At 41.5% G+C, this 19,970-nt stretch overlaps 1 protein-coding gene across 4 annotated transcripts in view; it reads left to right on the top strand.

The window, feature by feature from the left end:
• The window catches only part of LOC118015733, a 185,526-nt gene that overhangs the window by 58,456 nt on the left and 107,100 nt on the right, over window positions 1–19,970 (top strand). The window contains exon 1 of one of the 4 annotated variants that reach the window (XM_035012521.1): window positions 8,448–8,685. The exons of the other annotated variants lie outside the window; for them this stretch is intronic. The gene's annotated coding sequence lies outside the window, so the exon portion shown is untranslated. Of the gene's footprint in view, window positions 1–8,447; window positions 8,686–19,970 lie in introns of those variants that run through there. 4 annotated transcript variants of the gene reach the window in all.

Genomic DNA, 19,970 nt, shown 5'->3' with positions numbered 1-19,970 from the left:
GAAAGAAAAACTTATATATGTACAAAAATAAGGGTTGATATGATGAAGGGATGGAATATGACTGTAAAAATGGAAATTATAAAAAATTTTATAAAAGGAATTGATAAGAAGTTGTTTGAAAAAAGAAAGAAGAGGATTTAAAAAAAGAAAAAAGAAAAAGAAAAAAAAAAGGGGAGAGGATGTGATCAGGCAGGGGAATAGAAAACACCATATACTAGAGATTTAGGGTATATTTTAATCTGTTAGAAGAAACTATCTCAAAATTTTAAAGAGAGAACAACTTATATATATAAGCCAAAAATATGGGTAACTACTATGAAGGGATAGAATATGACTCTAAAAATGAAAAATAAAAATGTTTTTTTTTAAAAAAAGGGACTGATAAGATGTTGGTTGAAAAAGGGAAAAAGAAAAATTCAAAAAGAAATAAAAAGACAAAAAGACAGTTAAAAAAAATTAACTTTAAAAGACTAAAGAATCATGGTAAAAAAGCCGTGAATTCTATGTGCAGTAGTCCCCTAGCGCTGGAGTTCTGCCGTTCTCATTGATCGGTAAACTTGGTCTTGGCTGGCTGTTCTCGCTGATCTTCTGGGGAGGGGCCTGTTGCCGTGGTTTCCAAATGTCTCTGCCGGAGGCGGAATTGCCCCGCCCTTGCCCCCTCCCGGCTAAGGAATCTGCTCGGGTTTGCTCTCCGGGGCTTTTGTTCCCTGCGAGCTTCCCGTACAGCTTTGGAGGCGGAGAGTGAAAATGGCGGCCTCCCAATCTCCACCCCGGAGGAGCCGAGAACTCGGGCCCCGCTCCTCAGTGAGCCCCCAGAGAAAAGCCGTCAGTCACTCCCGGCTCCCCGGTCTCCGGCCGCACTCCGTGCTCGCCCGGCCTGCGACCGCGCGCCTCTATCTCTGGCACCCGACCCCGGCTGGAGTCTCCAAACCCAGCAGATCCCCGCAGTGCGCTCCCGCGCGGCTCCTCCCGGCGGAGGAAGGTGAGTCTCCCCGGATCTGCCGCTTGTTGGGTCCCTGCTGGAGGAGCAGGGGCCCGACTGTGCCGCGGATCACAGTTTATGGCGACCCCGAGCTGAGAGCCCGCGCCTGGGCTCCTCCTCTGCAGCCGGCTTCCCAGCTCCGATCCCTGGGAGCTCTGCCACACTCAGGCACCCCCGGTCTTTCTGTGACCCCGAGGGTCCCGAGACCACACTGTCCCGGAGGGTTCCACCCCCCGCTTAGCCACCAGAGTGACGTCCCTCGGCGGAGCAGACTTTTAAAAGTTCCGATTTTGTGCTCCGTGGTTCCATCACTTGCTAGAAGCGGCCGACAGAGGCCCCTCCCCCGCTGTCTATCCTCCCGAATATCTCCTCAGATTCACTTCTCCGCACGTCCTACCTTCCAGAAAGTGGTCGCTTTTCTGATGAGAGAGTTGTTGCTCTTCTTTTCTTCGATCTCCTGTTGAGTTTGTAGGTGTTCAGAATGGTTTGATCCCTATCCAGCTGAATTCCTGAGAGGAGACGAAATCCAGGTCTCCTACTCCTCCGCCATCTTGCTCCGCACCCCTGTGTGGCACCTTTCTTATCTTTCCTCCCAATAAAACACCCATCCTCTCTTTTCTACTCCCAAACACATTCAGAGGTATTTAGGCCAATATTGCCTGGGGCCAGTCTACACCTGAAAAATCAGAAGAGGTGGATGTTCCAAAATCCAAGTCAGCTAGCACGTGGATCAGGACAACTTTGTTGGGTCAAGACTCAAACACTCTTAGAACTTTGGTTTGGTGACGGCTATACATTGTATTTTTCCTTTGTTTTAAATATGTTGGTTTTTTGAAGGTTATTTGGGTAAAAATAGCATCTTTGCATTCTTTTCAGATTCTGATGCATACTTTTACTTTAAAGTCCTAATCCTGTGAGACCTGTCGATTAGACTGGATCATGGGGGATTATGGCCTCTGAGAAGAAACAGCCCATTGGAGAATCTCCAACTATGAACTATGAGCACATACCTACCAAAAGAGAAAAGACCCTGATTATTATTAATGAAAAACTGTTGCAAAAAAAATAAAAAACAAACAAGGGCAAGAACATAGAGGAGGAAAGGTTTTATGAAATAGAGTTTAAAGAATATTTAGATCTCTGGTCTGGGAGAAAACATAAGAAATTGGTGATAGTAGATGGCTCTGGAAAGAGGGATGGGTGGCTGGAGATTAGGTAGGAGGGACACTTGTCTATTTTGAACCATGTCTTTGAAGCCTTACCAAAATAATGAAATGAAAACAACAAAATAAGTGCTACAAACAGTTCCTTTACCAGAAGCATGTGTTTTGTTTTGAGAACTTCCACTGTTTTTTAATGCTTCAAGCAAATTTTGGCGAACGAGTTTTAAAGACATCTCCCTTAGCCTTATTCTCTTGACTTGTTAAGTAATACTGGGTTTTCTTTGACTAAAATTTCCGTTGTTGCTACCCTTAAGGGATTTTTTCCCCACTCAACACATCTTATCTCAGTATTTTCTGTCTTGGTATTAGTTGATTTTTATCATCCTAAAAATTCAACACATAAATAACACTCCGTTTTCCATCTTTCTAGTCTTGCACAATATTTGATATTTGGAAAATAGCCTCAAACCCACCTTATTTTCATGACATTTCTCTTATCCTCTTAAAATGTGGTCATTACATTAATGGACCAGTTTTACTCACCCAAAAGGTAGATTATTTTGCCGTTTGTTGGCTGTTTCAGTGTGTAACGGATTAAATCGGGGTTGGAAACTAAAGGTTTCACATTGGCATATAGGGAGATGGCAGTTCTCACCGGGTGCACCTTAATGGAGATTTTTTTTCCATTTTGAAAGACATGTTTTTTGATGTTTCTGCCATGGTTTTGCCTCCTCTGGAAATAATATCAGGGTTGCCATTATTTGTGATAGGAGAGAGACTATAGAAAGAAAGGATGTTGGCTTCAAGGTAAAGGTTTGGCAGATCCAGTGCCATCTCATTGGTTACAAAGCCTTTCTGGAAAGCGTGCAATTATTCAGCTTGCACAGCACAATTAAGTAAACAATTCATTTAGTCTCTCTATTGATACTCCTTTGCAGAGGGACTGGGGTGGCTTGGGAGATTGGAAATGGGAGCTGTAGCTTTTTCCCTCGACGTAGGTAGTTTGGATCTGTTCCTTAGGGTAGTGACCACATAGTGTCTCCATCTGATGGCTGTGCAGTGACCCGTGGGAAACAGATTGGTGGTTTCAGGCCCATGGAGAGAGGCAGTCACATCTCAACATCCAGGATCCCAGCTGGCAGAAATATGAGGATTATACTGACCTGATTCTATTCAGTTTGTGCATTAGTGAAATTTATATGTTGAAAATCCTACTTGCAGGAAAGTGAGCTTTAGAATATCTTCATAAAACTCAAAAGGAAGGTATCTCAGCCTTCCACATTTGTCAGATGATTAGCACACTTGGCCTGTTTATTTTGACTTCGAGGTTTCAAGAATTTTTAGGGTCATAAGACTTCTCCCACATTTGTGAATGTCGAGGATAAGATATCTGTTCACAGCTAGTACAAACTTCCTGAAGAAACACAGTACTTGGGTAACAGGATTCTGTTTTCATGTTGTAGTAAATTGTGGCACATCTTGGTACTTTTAGACTGAATGAGGCTTCCTGAAATGAAACAGATGTGCTTATAAATTATAAAGATGTGTTTATAAAGTGCCATTCAGACCTAAGATATTTCTTAATCTAGGCCTGGGGGCCATGTTGATTGGCCCATTGTTCTACTCCCAGATTTTCACCTTCCCATTCTAATATTTCATACACTTTTCTACACACACGGGCACACACATGCAAATTTACTACTTCTATTACTTGTTCTAGTTGGAGGAAGGAATCCACACCTGGACCTCAGGTAGATAAGTTTTTCAAAACTGAATGCAATACTAAACAGAAGGAATACGTGTGTGCAAAATCCTAGGGTGCCGGAGTTGCCAATAACATCTGCATAACCCTGCGATACCGTAGAAAGTTGCCATTCGCCTAAGGATTCTTTGAAGACTCAGAGTTATCGCAGCATTGAGCATGTAGGTATTAATAAAAAATGGGAAACAAAATTCTCTAGAGCTTGGGAGGAAGACATGGGCCCAGGCAGGGGAAAGTCTAGCCTCTTTTTTTGCACCAACTCATCTATCCCTAGTATTTTGTTGTGGTTTAAGGGTTTTTCCTAAGGATTGGATGCCTCTTGGTAAGCACATCAGCTAGGTCTAAGATTGCTGGAATTTGATTGGTCAATGTCAGGCATCATCTTTCAGATGGAACGTGCTCGCACCCCCTCCCTGCAGGCCCCAGCACCTCTACTCCTCCCTTTCTCACGTATGTGACAAGTGGAAAAGATGAGGCGGCCACAGGTGAGTTAGTGTAGTGGAAATTGGGAACCAGCCTCTATTACTAACCATGATTCATATCCTTCCGAGGAGCCGACCTCATGGGGGTGTTGCTGGAGGGCGGCCCGTGATTGGCCACCTAATGGACTACTTCCCTGGTGGGCCACATTACATGTCAGATCAGTGCGTGCCTACCAGTTCTGATCTAGGCAGTGGGGTGGGGAGGTGGGGCTGATGGATGTGTCTAAGTGCCGAATGTGCGTCGGTGAAGGGGATATTCACCTAGATGTAGCTAGTGGTGGTATTTATTTCTCTATTTTAAAGGTAATGATGGACCCTTACTCTCTTTTGGATGCCTGCGAGTAGTAGACTACTGTGATGAGACTATTTTAAAAAACCCTTTGCTTTCTTGGCAGAAAAATTGAACACACTGGAGAAATAGCAGGCATGGACCTTTCATCTTCTCCCTTTCCCTTTTCTGCCTAGCCTGATGGTGTTGGAGGCCCATGAATCCCTTGGGTGTGGACAGAGCCACTATACGTAGGTCCTGAGAGAGTTTGGAGATGTGGTGGAGTTGAATTTGTGACAGCCCTCTTTGTTTATGACATACTTAAAATGCCAGGGTTTGCTTTATTTTGTTACTTGATTAAAGTTTATTATTTGAACTTCAAGGTTTCACTTAAATACAGAACCTAATTGGAAGAGGTTTAAGTTGGATCTTTTCACTGACAAGAAAATTATCAAGTCATATATTCATCACTGAATTACAGAAACACAGTGGGATTTGTTTTTAACTCCTTTGGTGAAGACTGAACTAATTCTTTTTGCAAATTATTTGAGAAGAATCTTGTGGGAGTTTATAGAACTGATTCACTCGCTTTCAGGAAGACTGATTTGACTTTTCTCTCCTGAGGTTGGCAGTAAATGCTTTTATTTAGTTTAGAGGAGAAAGGCTTTATAACCTCCTCTTTTCCATGACTCATAACTTTCTGAGCAGTTACATTGTGCTTTACGATGAGGGGTGTAATGAGAGTTTGGGGGAAAGTGTTACCTAAATTTAGCCAGCCATTTTGAGTGGAGAGCATGAAATAAAGAAAAAGGAGCAATTGATCTTTCCAAACTTCATATCTGCAATGTGCCCAGGCCCTAAGAATTAACTTTCCTCTTAAGAGGAATAAAGATTTGGTGGATATCTTAAGCAAAATTAATTCTGGTTTAAAGCTTTCGTACAGACATTTTCAACTTGCATAGGCTGTCCATAATTTCAGGGAAAATGGGTAGCTTCAGGCTAGATTGTTTTCTCTGTTGGTGGGTGTAAATGTATATGAAAGCTATTTGTTTCTCATGTAAAACTGGATCTGTTGACATAAGCATTTTTTTTTTAAAAGCTTGGAGGTGTAAGTCTGCATGAAAGACTTCACTCAAAGTTGTCCCGAGAACTTGAATTTAGTCAAACATGTTGTTGTGAGATATCTCACAATTTGAAATATTTTACATAGATTTTTCTCTGAATTTTGTATCAGAATGAATTTGTAAAGGAGAGTTAAAAGTAAATGCCAGTAGATTGAGGGGTGAAATGGAATACCGCTAGTGCTGAAATATCATTTGGGAAGGGAATATTCTAGCTAAAATAATGATATTTTGTACTTATCATCTTCTCTCTTTTCATTTGTTACCTCTTTCTGAATTCACAATCTGTTCCTTCATATTGGAAAAGAACTAGAACTGGACCACTAGAAAAACGTAAAATCGATAAAATCTATCCTTAGGCTTAGGAAATTAAAATATTAAAAATTTTCCCACAGATTTCATTACCATTTATAGCCTAGTAAAGCAAAAGAGGCATCACAGGTTCATATAGGGTCCAAATTTGTTTATTTTCAACAACATAATGGAGGCTAAAATTTTTAGCTTTTTTTTCTCTCTCCTCCTGTCCGCCTGCCTGCCTTCTTTCCTTCCTTCCCATCCTTCAGTCCCTTCCCTTCTTTCCCTTCCCCTCCCACCTCCTTCCCTTCCTTCTTTGCAGTAATACTTAGAGCACTACTGTTTAGTACCCATAGCATATGTTTAGCAGGCTCTCTTCAAAACAGGATGCAAAATTTTATGCCCCCCCCACCAATTTGCATTCAAATGCTGAACCTCTTTATCAAGAATTGGAGGTGGGAGGAAAGGAAAATGTAAATACATGGCTATTAAGTACATGTCATCATTGTACCCATTTGTCATATGCTGCTTCATTCATATTTTGTCCTGTCAGGAGAACTGGATTCTAGCCTTGGTTCTGTCATTAACTGGCTCTTTAACTTTGGTCTTGGCTCCTCAACATCCCTGAGTCACACTTTGCTCATCGTTAAAGTAGAGTGGTTGGAACAGATGATCAATAAAAATCTTTTCTTGATTGTATGCATACTCTATAACTTCTCAGTCCTCTTTCTGCGGGCATTTTAGTCTGTTTCCTGTCTGACTTCCCAGTTAATGGGGGATTTCACCCATGGCTGACAGGATGAAAAGTGAGAATTAAGTTCTGCAGAATTTTTCTCAAGGCAACTGGGAAGCTGCTTTCTCAAAGCCAGAGAGATGGGTCACATGGAAGTACACTGCTCACCAGGTTGATAATCCAGATACACAGAAGTCATCCATGTAGAAGTCATTTCCCTCTCTCTCTCTCATTTTCTCTTTCCACCTCTTTATCACCACCCCCATCCAATCTCACCTGTCATTTCTACTTCCTAAATATTTCTTGCCTCTGACTTCTGTTTCTTTTAACAATGCCCCAGATCAGGCCACCATCATCTTTTCCCTAAATGACTATAGCAGCCTCATAACTGATCTCTCTGCTGCCAGTCATGCCCTATCCATTTCCCACACAATAGCCAGTGAGATCTTATTTGATTCCACTCTCTGCCCCAGTGGTGGCCTTCTTGATTCCTATAGCATGCCAAGCTCTTCCTTTTATCAGGAAACATGCTATTCCTTCTATCTGGAACGTTCCTTTTTTTTTTTTTTTTAACATGCCTGGAACCTTCTCCTTCATCACTTCTCAGCTTAAATATCACCTCTTTAGAGAGAACTTCTTTGACTCTGCAATTCTCTTTACTGTCTATCACTTTTTTCTTTCCTTTTTGGCACTTATTACAGGTTGTAATATATATATTTACACGTGTAATGAGTGTCTTTACAAAAACTGAGGTGTACAGAGAGATGGAATGCTATTTCTCTATAGCTGAACCTAAGCCAGCTCACGAATTTCTTTCTAAATGATTTCCTCTCACCCTTCTTTTCTTCTCCCTTAAGGCAATTAAAATTCTGGAGGAGCTTAAGTGTTTTCTTCGCATCACAGATGAGATGTCCAGTTTGTGCCATTTATCATCGATGGTCTCTACTTGATGTATATTGAGTTTTGAAGGGAATCAGTAAATAATACTCTTCTTTCCCTCCCAAATTCTGGTCAGTTGAGCTGTAAGACAAAAAGAAGAAGGCATAGGGAGACTGAAATAGCACCACTATCATTATTAAAGCCGATGTTAGAGAATGTGTTTTGTATTTGTCTGCAAGTGGATTTGTTCATCGAAGCTCTAGCCTGAAAATGCATTCTTAAAATAGTTGCTAACAGTAAATGCTGAGGTGGTTTTAATTAGAAAAGAACAGTGGTTGTCTTAATCTTTATTCTCCTGAATCTTTGCTTGTGGGAAGAGGAGCTTGGTCATGGTCTTGGTGAATTTTTATGATACAATTTTAGTTACTTTTAAAGAAAAGTTGCAGAGCAGTGAGTGTCTGGTCCTATTCAGCACTCTGTAGTATTTGTTGAAAGAATTGAAGTGTTTGTTGTACATGGGCATTTTCCTAAATGAGTTCATTTAGTTTTAAACCAGAAATGTTGGGAAATAAGGATTATTTTGTAGATGTTCATTTGTGTGTGTGTGTGTGTCCCTTGAGGCTCAGAAGTGCAACATTAGAGATAGGTATCCTCTAAGGTGGCCCTAAGTGATCCTTGTCTCCTGGTTTTCAAACCTTTGTGTGATTCCCTTCTGCCTGAGTGTAGGCTGGGCCTGACGGTGACTCACGTGTAATGAATAGAATATGACAAAGGTGATGAGATGTCATTTCTGAGATCAGGTGACATAAATGCTGCAGCTTCTCTCTCTCTCTCTCCTGTCATTTTCTGTCTCTGAGGGAAGCTGGCTGATACAGGATGAGCTGCCCCGTGGAGAGACCCATGTAGCAAGGAACTGAGGGAGGACTTTGGCTAACAGCCAAGAAGGAAAGGAAGCCTTCAGTCTATCAGCTCTCGAGGAACTAGATCCTGCCAACAACCAGGTGAATGAGCTTGGAAGTGGATCCCTCCCCACTTGACTTGAGTCTTCAGATGAGGCTGCAGCCCCATTTGATAGTGTGGGTGCAGCTTCTTGAAAGATCTTGAGCTAGAGTCAAGCAGCTAAACTGTGCCCAGATTCCCTATCCACAGAAACAGCGAGGTAATAAATATTTGTTGTTTTAAGCTGCGAAGTTTTGGGGCCAATCATCATGCTACAATATATAACTAATACATCATCCATGTGAGGTAGGAATAACAGAATGTATCCTATTCAGGATCTCGTGGCAGAGAGAGAGCACTTGGGAGGTGCCCAGTACATGCTTATTGATATTAATAAATGATAGACAACCAAAATATCTGTTAATAAATTATTCTAGGAATTAAAATTCTCATGTTGCCTTACAGGAAAATGAGGTCTTTTGGGGAGAAGGCAGACAATTGTAGAGGGGTACTTCTGTATCTTTCATCTAGGTTTATTGTTAAGTGCATGTTTCTGTATTCATTGCTGCTCCTAAAGTGAGGAAGGAATGGAGGGGGATATAAAGAATTACAATGCATCACAGTAGTTAGAATATTGAAAGTGATACATGCAGGAGAAAATCACATTAAAATGTGGGCCAGAAAATCTGGTGATAGAGAAGACAGCTCAACCAGTTTAGATAGACTTGGGATTTTGACGAGGTTAACAAATTTAAGTTGAGGGATAGTCTTTACACACATCAGTCCCAACAGTTTCCTGCCCCTGCCATATTTTGTTAATGCAAAATATTTTCATTATGTTCTTTTCCATTCTGCAGGGCCTCAGAGAATCCCAGTATTATTGTAGATAGCCTCAGAACTAGGATAATACATATAGGGTGGGAAAGCATAGTGGTTGTTGGGAGCATGGGCCTTGGAGTCAGATGGGCAGGGCTTGAACATTCTGAGCTCCCCCATTCTACTCACTAGCCTTGTGACCTTTGACACATTGCTTAACATATCTGGGCCCCAGTGTCCTCAACTTTAAAATTATAATGGTATCTACTGGGAGGAATAGAAATCCATATAAAGATTTACCACGGTATTTGTCATATACCTGAATGGTAGCTGTCAGTTATTTTTATTATTATTGTAAGTACTGAACACCATGGCTGGCACATAGGCATGCAGTAAATATCAAATTCCTGTCCCTTCTGTTTTTCCTTTACTTCCTAAAATCTAGCCCATATTTTTTTTTTTAAATTTTATTATGTTATGTTAGTCACCATACAATACATCATTAGTTTTTGATGTGGTGATCCACAATCCATTGTTTTCATATACAGCCAATATTTTTTGAATTCTATTTATTGATTATTTATTCTCCAATTCAAGAAATATTTTGATGCAGGAAATCTTAAGACACTGCTCGTTTAAAGCCTCTCTGCTTTCTCCTTTTATTCCCAAAGGTTTTATTGTTAGCAAAGCCTTCTGAGAGCTTTCAATATAAATAGCTTGAAGTCACCAGATAAAAGAAGATTTTTTCTTTAAGTTTAGAAATTAGGAGCCAGCTGAGCTAGAGGGGAGATACTTGTCATTATTCTGGCTATGTAGGATTGAGTGCCGTTTTGTGTATTCTCTATGAGTATCAAATTAGCAGGAAGGGCTGTAGTCTGAAACTGGGGGAACGACAAGTGAACTCAGTGCTATATCAACAGGATGGAGTGTTGTAGGAAAATGACATAAGGAAAATGAACAATAGGGGGTTGTTTTAGACAGAAGGCACAAAGGTTAACAAGGGTTAACCTACACTATAATAAATTTTAATTTTTTCTATTAAAACTTTAATTTCAATTTAACAAGTTTGACATTGCAACTATCAAGTTCTCAAAATAATTCTGCTTTGTAAGCTGTTGCATTTAAAATAACTCATTTGAAAGGAGTAATTTTTCATCTCAGCTCAGTGCCTATGATTGAATTGAATTCATTACACAGATTCTGGGAAGGTATTAAGCATATCAAAGACAAAAAATTGTGGTCTTGCCAAGGAGCTGAGAAGTGTACAGAATTCTCCAAGATCAGGTTTTCATGACATGTAAAGGAACGGGGGTGAGGGGGATTGTTTAGGATACTTAGCAGTGAAGAAGAGTTTAAAATGCAAAGTAAACCTAATATAAGGAAATAGCACCTTGAAAGTGAAACCCAACAAAGTCAACAGTTGATTCAAGTCCCTTCAATTCTTCTTTAGTGTGGAAATGATTTTGTTTGTTTTTAAAATCTTTTTTTTTTTTTTTAAAGATTTTATTTATTTATTTGAGAGAGAGAGAGAGCACATGAGAGGGGGGAGGGTCAGAGGGAGAAGCAGACTCCCTGCTGAGCATGGAGCCCGATGTGGGACTCGATCCCGGGACTCCAGGACCATGACCTGAGCCGAAGGCAGTTGTTCAACCAACTGAGCCACCCAGGCGCCCATGTTTTTAAAATCTTATCCATGGTAATGTTCAAGTGTCTGCAGATTATCCCTAAGCAAAACCATTGGGGGTTCACTTCTTTGCTCCTTCATTCATTTGTTCACTGATCAATTCATTCAACAAATATTAATGAGTACCTGCTATTTGCCAGGCCCTGTATTAAGCCTTGGGATATAGTGGTGAGCCACACATGCCTGGGTCTTAGGAAATGCTGCCTTTTCTATTGAACCCCATCCCTCCTCTGCAGAAATACTCACAATGCCTGTTAGCACAAATTAAAGGCTCTGAGAAGTCCTGCAGTGAAGAAACCTGTTTAACCTTCTTTGATACAATGTTTCCTAGACCCTTATATCCTTAAGGGACTATTCTTTCTGGGAACACACTGTGGGAAATCTAGGTTAAGATGAAATAGGCTGCGGAGAAGGACAGGATGACATTGGATAACAGGGCAAGTAAAACACTGCTTTAATTCATACTTGTTGATTGCAGGGACTCTGTCACTAAGCAGCTTGGCACTCCACTTAATGGAGAGGAAGCATGTACTGCCTCGATTTTGTCCAAGACCCTTTCTATTCTCCTTTATTTGCAGTGGCCACATTGTTCAGCTCAGGAAATAATACAAGTTCAATATGACCAGTGAGGTTTTTCAATTTGTTCACAATGGTCCTGGAGCTAGCTGTTTGCCAAAAGAAACCTCCTTACCATTCATGATGCTTCATTTGGGGGAAATAGATGAAAGTATTGAATATAAGGTTAAATCGGATTCTTTTAAAACCATTCCAATAAATCTACCATCTGAGAGAAGAGGTAATCTTTGGATTGCCTGTTTTTGGAATTACATACTTTCATAAAGTTAAAATACCCCTCAAAAAAGGATATTAGTGTACTACGAGAAAGTAATCCATGGGCAGTAATGTAAGCTTATGGTACTTTTAATTTCTCAGTGGCCCCGGGGCACCGTTATCTGCTCTTTTCTGGGAAATCACTCATCATGTAGCTATTGGGGAAAGGGAGCACTTCGGCCCCTTTTCTGGGAGCAATCCAATGCAGTATGGATATTAATTAAATTTATTAAACAAATAACACAGCAACTCGGGGAAGCAGGGGTCCATCTGCCAGTTCTGCAGACAGATCTCTGCAGAGACGCGAGCTGAATGGTAGTTAAAGAGAAGTTGCCGAGCTCAGCAGATGGGCTCTTGTCTCCAGTGGGGGAGATTTGGTGGCGGTCCAGCAACTCTTTCCCCCCTCCAGGTTTTTGTTCCTTGCAACTGTGATTGAAGAAGCCCTTCTCTGTCTTTTCCCAGCCTTGGGCCTCTCTCTCTCTCTCCCACCCCACCCCGCTTTGTTTATGTGAGCAATGTTTAAATCTGAGTGATTTGTTAGAGAGGCAAGTCCCGGCTGATCTCATTTTGTGTATGTGCTGTAAAGCTCAAGCAGAAGATAATTAGGAAAATGTAATCCCATTGACTTTACACCCCACTTGTGTACGTTGCAACAACTCAGCCTCGTGCCCTGGAATAAAGTCTCTGAACAGATTTGAATTTAGTCAGCATTCCCATTCCCTGCCTTTGGAAGTTTTTATTATTCTGAGGTTTAGATGCTTATGATGCTTAAAATCGTTCTTCAGATTGCCTTTAGACCTGTGTGCCTTTTGAACCATGCAATTTAAGGATTCTTGTTTGTTTGTTTTTTCCTTATGTCTTCATATTCTGTTGGCAAGTGTCTAGGTGCCTTAAATCCCAGTGTCTCCTTCACTTGCCATCTGGGATGAGATGTCATTGACAATGTTAGATCAGCACATTTGTGATCTGCTGTGTCTTTTAGAAACCCACCTCCCCACCTCCCGACCTACCTCTTCCATGAAAAAAGATGGTGACTTTGAAACCTTTCTCTAAGGAAGGACCACTTTGCTTTCGGTTGATGATCGCTTCCCAGTATTTGGTATAAGTTTTGACAAAAGCCCACTTGGACAGAATTTAATGCTAGCATATTAGATGAATGCAAATCAGCACCCCACCCCCTTATCCCTACCTGAATCTTTGCAAAAATTATTTTGTCGAAGGCTCTGTCATTTCTGGCATTTCATGTCCCCTCACCTGAGACCAATGCCTTTCTCAGGGGGAGGGTGGGGGGCAGACGAAGCCTGCTAGGCAGATTGTGGGCTCTATTGATGGCAGAGTTTTGGGTTAAATAGATGCCACCTTGGGCTGAGTCCTGAAATGCCCTTGTCTTAGAGAGGTAGGTCTGGTTCTGGCCAACCTGCCAATGGGACACATTTGTAGAGATAAAGGCATCTCTGTGGAATAGAGTGGGTTCCCTCCCTTTCCCGCCATTCTCTTGCCAGTAGAGGTCTCTGCTGATCACAGAACCCAAAGAGAAGAGTGGATGAATCTGGGGTTTTGATTTTCCCCAGGTATACTGAGTTTTGTGGGAAGATGGAGGCCAAACCTTTATTCCAGTTTGTAAAAAGAACCAACAAATGGATCTATGTACCAAGAGCACAAAGAAATCTTAGCAGGCCAAGGCTCTGTCCATCCAGGATGGTCGGTTCCGTTTCTGCCGCTCATAAAGGTGTTTGGCCAAGTCTATCCTTAACAATGGTCCGTGTTTGTGCTTTTTGATACCCAACTTGAAATCCCAGTCTCCTCGGGTTTAACCAGAAGATGCAGTATTTTAGCTGCTCTTGCCAGTCCCTGCCCCTCACTGAGGTTCCTGCCCACCCCACCGGCCATGCTAATATTCATAATAGGAAGGCTTCTGTTACTATGGCAAATGGTTGGAATGAGGTGGAGATTTTGTTTTCCATTAGAGCCCTGCCAGCGATTATTGTGAACTCTGAGAGTTATTGTTCCATCCCAGTTTTTTATGGAATTTAAAAATGCACAGCAAAAAAACAGTCATGAAGTGGCTGGTGAAAAATGTTTGTTTACCAGCAAGTTGTAGGTGAACTGCCAATTTATTTCTCTAATTGGTTGGAAGTCAGAATTGGCTGGGGGCAGGGGGAAGACTCTACATTTTGAATTCATAGGCTATTTACCAGTGTCTGCTCTGCTTCTCCTTCCACCCTGGTGTACCTGGACTAATTTTGTTCTCTGATTTAAATCACAATCTAGTGGCTCTGGCATCTCAATTTAAGGGAAGATTGGATGTTGTTTTTCAAAGGGAATTGCAAGTGTTTTACTCTTGCCTGAAAACAGATTGTGGCTTCTTTCCCAAGGATAAGCTTAGGAATTTCATATAAATCTCAGGGTTTCATTCTTAGCAAAATGTTTTCAACTCTCTTGTCCACACATTAGTATAAATGAATAAAACAGAGAAAAAGCCAGAAAACACCCTGACAGACAGTGTGTAAATATTTCTGATCTGCTTCCTCAGCCTGCCATTCTACTGAACACATTTTGTTTACTCCATGGCTTCTAATTGCTTTATTGCAGATGTTGTAGGCAGCATGACAACTTGGGAGTAAATGCATAAAAAAGCTTTTGATGGGGAACAGAAGTTAACACTCATTTGTAAGGAACCAGAGAGCGGCTTGAAAAACAACAGTTTATTTTAAAATTATCTGATAAGGGCAGATATTTTTCAGATGTTCTCATTTATTTGGTGATGATGTATCTTTCTCCTAGGAGCTCAAATGCAAACTTTAAAAATATTCATTCTGGGGCTCCTCGACTACTCCTTACTGTCTGTCACGCTTCTGATGAATATTTTGTCAAGAAACCATGTTTGGGAAGACCACCACCAGCCTTATGGGGCAACAGTCTCAGAATTCTAATGCTGTAGCTCTCCAAGCATGGACCTCACCGCGTAGGACAGGGACTGAGGAATGGTATCTCCAAGTGACCCCCAGGCCTGGCAGCTTGCACCTGAAAACACTGACAGTTGACCTGTGCTTCAGGGAACACAGCCCAGCTCCTGAGAGCGAAAATAAGGCTCATGGCCCTTGTCATCCTTAGTGATCTCTCAGCCTATTCCTGTGGCTCAGTCTTATTTCTGGTACCGTGTCTGGAGCTTTTCATAATGCTGGATCCAATAAATATTGATTGATTGTTGATTAGATTTGCATTTGGTTTCCAGGAGCCAAGCAGAATAATCCAGCACACTATGTTTTGGCCTCTGGCCATCTGAGTCTTCTCAGGTCCGGGAATTCCTTATCTTTGCTGTGCTTCAGAAACCCGCCTTCAGTTCTTCTGATCTAGTCTTCTGAGGTCAAGCTGACAGAAGGGCCATCCTGGGGCTATATGATTCTTTTGTTCTCACTGTACAGTATATTTTAATTCAAATTCAGAGTCTTGCGGTAGGAAGGGAATTTATAGACCGTAGCTCAGCCCCCTCCCAGTGACAGCCATGATGGAGGGATCATGCTGCTTATCCATTTGTAACAACAGAGAATTTACTCCTGTGTTGCTGCAGTTTTTAATTTTGTGAGTTTTAAAATACTCTAGATGTTAGAAACTCATTCTTTTAACTCAAGAGTAGAAATCTCCATCTAAGGAAACGCAGACTTTGCTTTGAGAAGTGATGAAAATAAAATCCCAGTTCAGCTCACTGGTATCATGATACCCTTTTCTTTTCTTTTCTTTTCTTTTTTTAATTTTATTATGTTATGTTAGTCACCATACAATACATCATTAGTTTTTGATGTAGTGATCCACGATCCATTGTTTTCGTATAACACCCAGTGCTCCATGCAGTACGTGCCCTCCTTAATACCCATCACCGGGCTAACCAATCCCCCCTCCCCCCTCCCCTCTAAAACCCTGTTTGTTTCTCAGGTCCATAAGCTCTCATGATGATACCCTTTTCTACATAATATGTCTTCAAGTAGGCTTACATATATTTAATGTTTATACATTTTTATATTTCCAAGTATGCTTGTATTTAACGATCACTAACTACCATTGCTAGTTCCTGGGCTAAGTGCTTCACATGCGTCATGCCATTTAATCTTCCCAACATATTGATATTCTTATTTTAAAGATGAGAAAATTGAAGCAAGGAGATGCTATGTAAGTTGCCCAAAGTCTAAGGAATCTAAAATAATCTAACATTGTAGCTAATAGCCAAGCCTGGATTTGAAACCAAGTCAGCAGACTCCCATATCCCTGCATTTAACTGCTCTGCTATGTTGCTGGCCTGTATTCACTCATTTCTCATTTCCTTAGATCCAAAAGGAATCTGAGGCCTCTTCAAACAAGGGTACACATAAAATAGCGTAGTTCAAAGCCAGAAGAAGAAAAGAAATCATATGAGGGCCCTTCAAAGGTTTGGAGGCACCCATCCCATTGTGCCTAAATTTGCACTTTCTAAGTCAACGTTGCCAGTTTCTTAAGCGTCCTACCTGTTGGGAAGAAGATGAGTTGCGACACCGGTAACTCTGTGGGGCAGAGGCCTTGTCTTGATGCCACTGTGTTTCTGGTGCCTGACAGTGTTAGGACTGAAGGAGAGGAGTAGGGAAGATGAAGCTGGATGCATAGATTTGATTCAGGCTGCCGCTGCCGCGGCCACTCATTCAGAGCAGGTGTTGGGTCAAATGGGATGGCATATGTGAGTTGGGACCCCAAGGCAAAAATGAGGATGGGAGAGGAGGAGAGGTAGAATAAAATAATATTTATCGGGCGCCTGGGTGGCTCAGTTGGTTAAGCGACTGCCTTCGGCTCAGGTCATGATCCTGGAGTCCCTGGATCGAGTCCCGCATCCGGGTCCCTGCTTCTCCCTCTGACCCTCCCCCCTCTCATGCTCTCTGTCTCTCATTCTCTCTCTCTCAAATAAATAAATAAAATCTTAAAAAAAAAGAAAACAATTAAAATAATATTTATCTTTCTTATCTATTCTCCACTGTATGCTATTTTGCTTTTTTTTTTTTTTTAATATATCACTGTAAACCACCTTGGATCCCTTTTAGAATGAGGCAGGATATAAATAAATGCTTATATATTTATACAGACACATAAAATATTAGATTGAATTGACCTGTTTAATGAAATCCTTTGTTGTCTGCTGAGATAAAGAAAGGGTGGTGTCATCATCAGGAGGAGGCTAACGATTGCCAGATTCGCAGACTAGGTGGTGAGGCACGAGCCGAGCCAAGATGATGAGCAGGGGTGGGCTTTCCGTGGGCTTTGGGAGCCTTCCCTGTGTTCATCCCGGGTAGCGCGACTTCTGGGCCTTTGCCATGCTGCTCGTCTTCCTCTGGAACTTGAGAGTTCCCCTGAAAACTGAATGCTGTACCTCAAATTCATGCAGAAAGAATAGACTTTTGTTCTTTCTTTATTTGTTGCAAACAATTTTATTTCTATTCATGCAGCTGGAGACTGTATTTAAAAACAATTGCATACATCACACGTGTGTCATATTGACCTTTGGTCAACTAAACCCCCTGGTTCTCATCAGAGAGTCCCCTCCTTAGATTTGTGCCTGTGACGTTTTACAACTAAATTCAGGACTTTGCATTCATTACTCCCATTTTGTAGATGGAGAAGCAGGTTCAAGGAGGCTGAGTAAGTCTTCCTTGTCTTGTGCTCTTGCCTTTTCTCTCCTGCCCTGTGGCCTCTTCATTTTTATTTGTTTGCTCCCAGTCCTCAGAATTATGCCCTTTCGGTGGTTGATTCCATGTGTCCTTGACCAGATGGTACCAGAGCACTGAATGATGGGGTTTGAGGGGATTTTCACAATATCTTCTCTGGGTGGGGAGTATTTGTAAAATATGACAAACAATCCATATTGGGTGTCTCCCATACTGTCCTTATGCTAAAATGATTTCCTGCCTTGCCCTGTCATCTTCATGTACTAGGTCTCCAACCCCTAGAGGAAGGGGAAAAAGGAAGAAACCCTACGCGGTTTGGTAGGGTTTACACCCCAGCCCAGTCATCATTGGGTGCCCTTGGCACACTCTTGCTTTGTTCTCCCCAGAGAAGGTTTGAGGGTGAGTGTAGTAGGCCTGTGCTCCTTGACTGTGTTCAGGATGCCGAAATCAAGTGGTGAGGTTTTGTCGTGTTACAGACAGAGGTTTACTATGGAGCTCATGGTGCACATCACTTATTTTCCATCAAGACAGAGAGTTGGTTCATGGGGGGCGCTTTACACTCCAAGTCCGGCTGGATAAGTCTCACTCAACATGAGAGCCTCTCAGATATCAGGACCTTTTGTTTATGAAGAAGAAAACTTTGGGAGGTAAGGAAGGGCCTGATGAAAAAGATTCTTCCCTTGGGTAGGTCACTACACAAAGAAGAAATCGTTTTTCTGTCTCCTATAAGCTCAAATAGACCAGGGCTGCTGTTTCTCAGCTGGGGTGACTCAGGGAATAGAAGCGACTTGACCTAAATAATGAGTATAGCCCTTTTTATCTCTGACATCCGTGTTTTTCCCAGCCCTTACCAGGGGTCACTGAGGTGCACAGACAAGCGTTGGTTCAGTTCTCCAGAACTTTTACTATTTGTAATACTTGTCAGCATTCATTTAGTATATGTGCTGCTGAAGCAAGCACTTTGTCAGCGTTCATTTAGTCATCAGATATTTGTTGAGTGCTTTCTAGAATCAGGACAAACTAAGAAAGCAACAGCAATGGGTCCCTGCCCTCAAAGAATCTCTGTCTAGAGGAGGAGACAGATATCAGTTAAAGAATCACAGCAACAATATTATAATTACAAAAGTGGTAAATGATCTTAAAGAGAATAGACAGAGAGCTCAGTTAGTCTAGTGGTTACATGACAATTCCAGTAATCCTGTCCATGAATGTGGACATCCAGATGTGGGTTGGGGGCGGGATGGGAGTGAAGAACCAGTGTGGGTGGATAGTAGGGAACAAGATGTTGAATAATGGGGTAGTAACTTTTTATAAAGGCAATGAGTGGGTATTTTTCATTTAATGCTCTTGTAGAGCTGGAATGTTTTAATCAAGTGGATGTGTCATTTTTACAATCAAAAGATTTCAAAATAAAAACTAGAGAAGATGGTTTGTTGGCTTATATACAGCATTTTCTTCTCGCAGTTGTGGAGGTTGAGAAGTCCAAGATGAAGGTACCAGCAGATTTGGTGTCCGGCTCGGGGTGGCTTCCTGGTTTATAGATGATTGTGTTCTCACTGTGTTAATGGTGGAAGGGATGAGGAAGTGCTCTGGAGTCCCTTTTATAAGGACACTAATCCCATTTCATGAGACTCCACCCTCACGACCTAAGCACCTCCAAATACCATCATGTTGGGGATTAGATTTCACCATATGAATTTTGGGGGGATATAAACATTCTGTCTATAGCAATGTATGATGTGTAAATCTACTTATTCTTGGCCCTGTCCAAGGAAGGATGCCATTCTAGAGTGGAATCCTCCTTTTCCTTAGGACATCTCAGGTCCCGCTGTGAGTGAGGGTGTCAGCATTAACCCATATAATATATTCCAGTGATGCTTAATTTGTCTTTTAGTCTTGATATAAAAAAATAAACATGAATAGAAGTTCTGGTATTTTCTTCCTGCCTCCCCAATGGAAGTTCTAGTATTTTCTTCCTGCCTCCCCATGCTTCTCATCATTGGATCATCCTAGATAAATGCTTGATGCATATCCCACACTTTGGAGATCACTGGACTAGAGGACAGGAAGATTATTTGGGGATACTAAAGGCAAACAGAGTAAAGCATCATTTTAAAAATAGGAGTAGATGTGATTGATTCTCTGTGGAGCAGGTGAAGAGTTTGTTTCTTTCATTTGTTCATTCAACAAACAAGAAATTGAGCAATTCCTGCCAAGTGCTGTATTATACACTGGGGAGAAAAAGATGATTCACTTAGTCCCGTCCCTGGGGAGCTCCCAGCTAAATGAGGAAGACTGAAATGCAAATGAGAAATTGCAGAATAGTAGATGG

The sequence above is a fragment of the Mirounga leonina genome, unplaced genomic scaffold (genome assembly GCF_011800145.1).
Source record: "Mirounga leonina isolate KUSES-001 unplaced genomic scaffold, KU_Mleo_1.0 Mir_166, whole genome shotgun sequence".
NCBI lineage: Eukaryota > Metazoa > Chordata > Mammalia > Carnivora > Phocidae > Mirounga > Mirounga leonina.
This window is presented reverse-complemented; position numbering and strand designations above follow the sequence as displayed.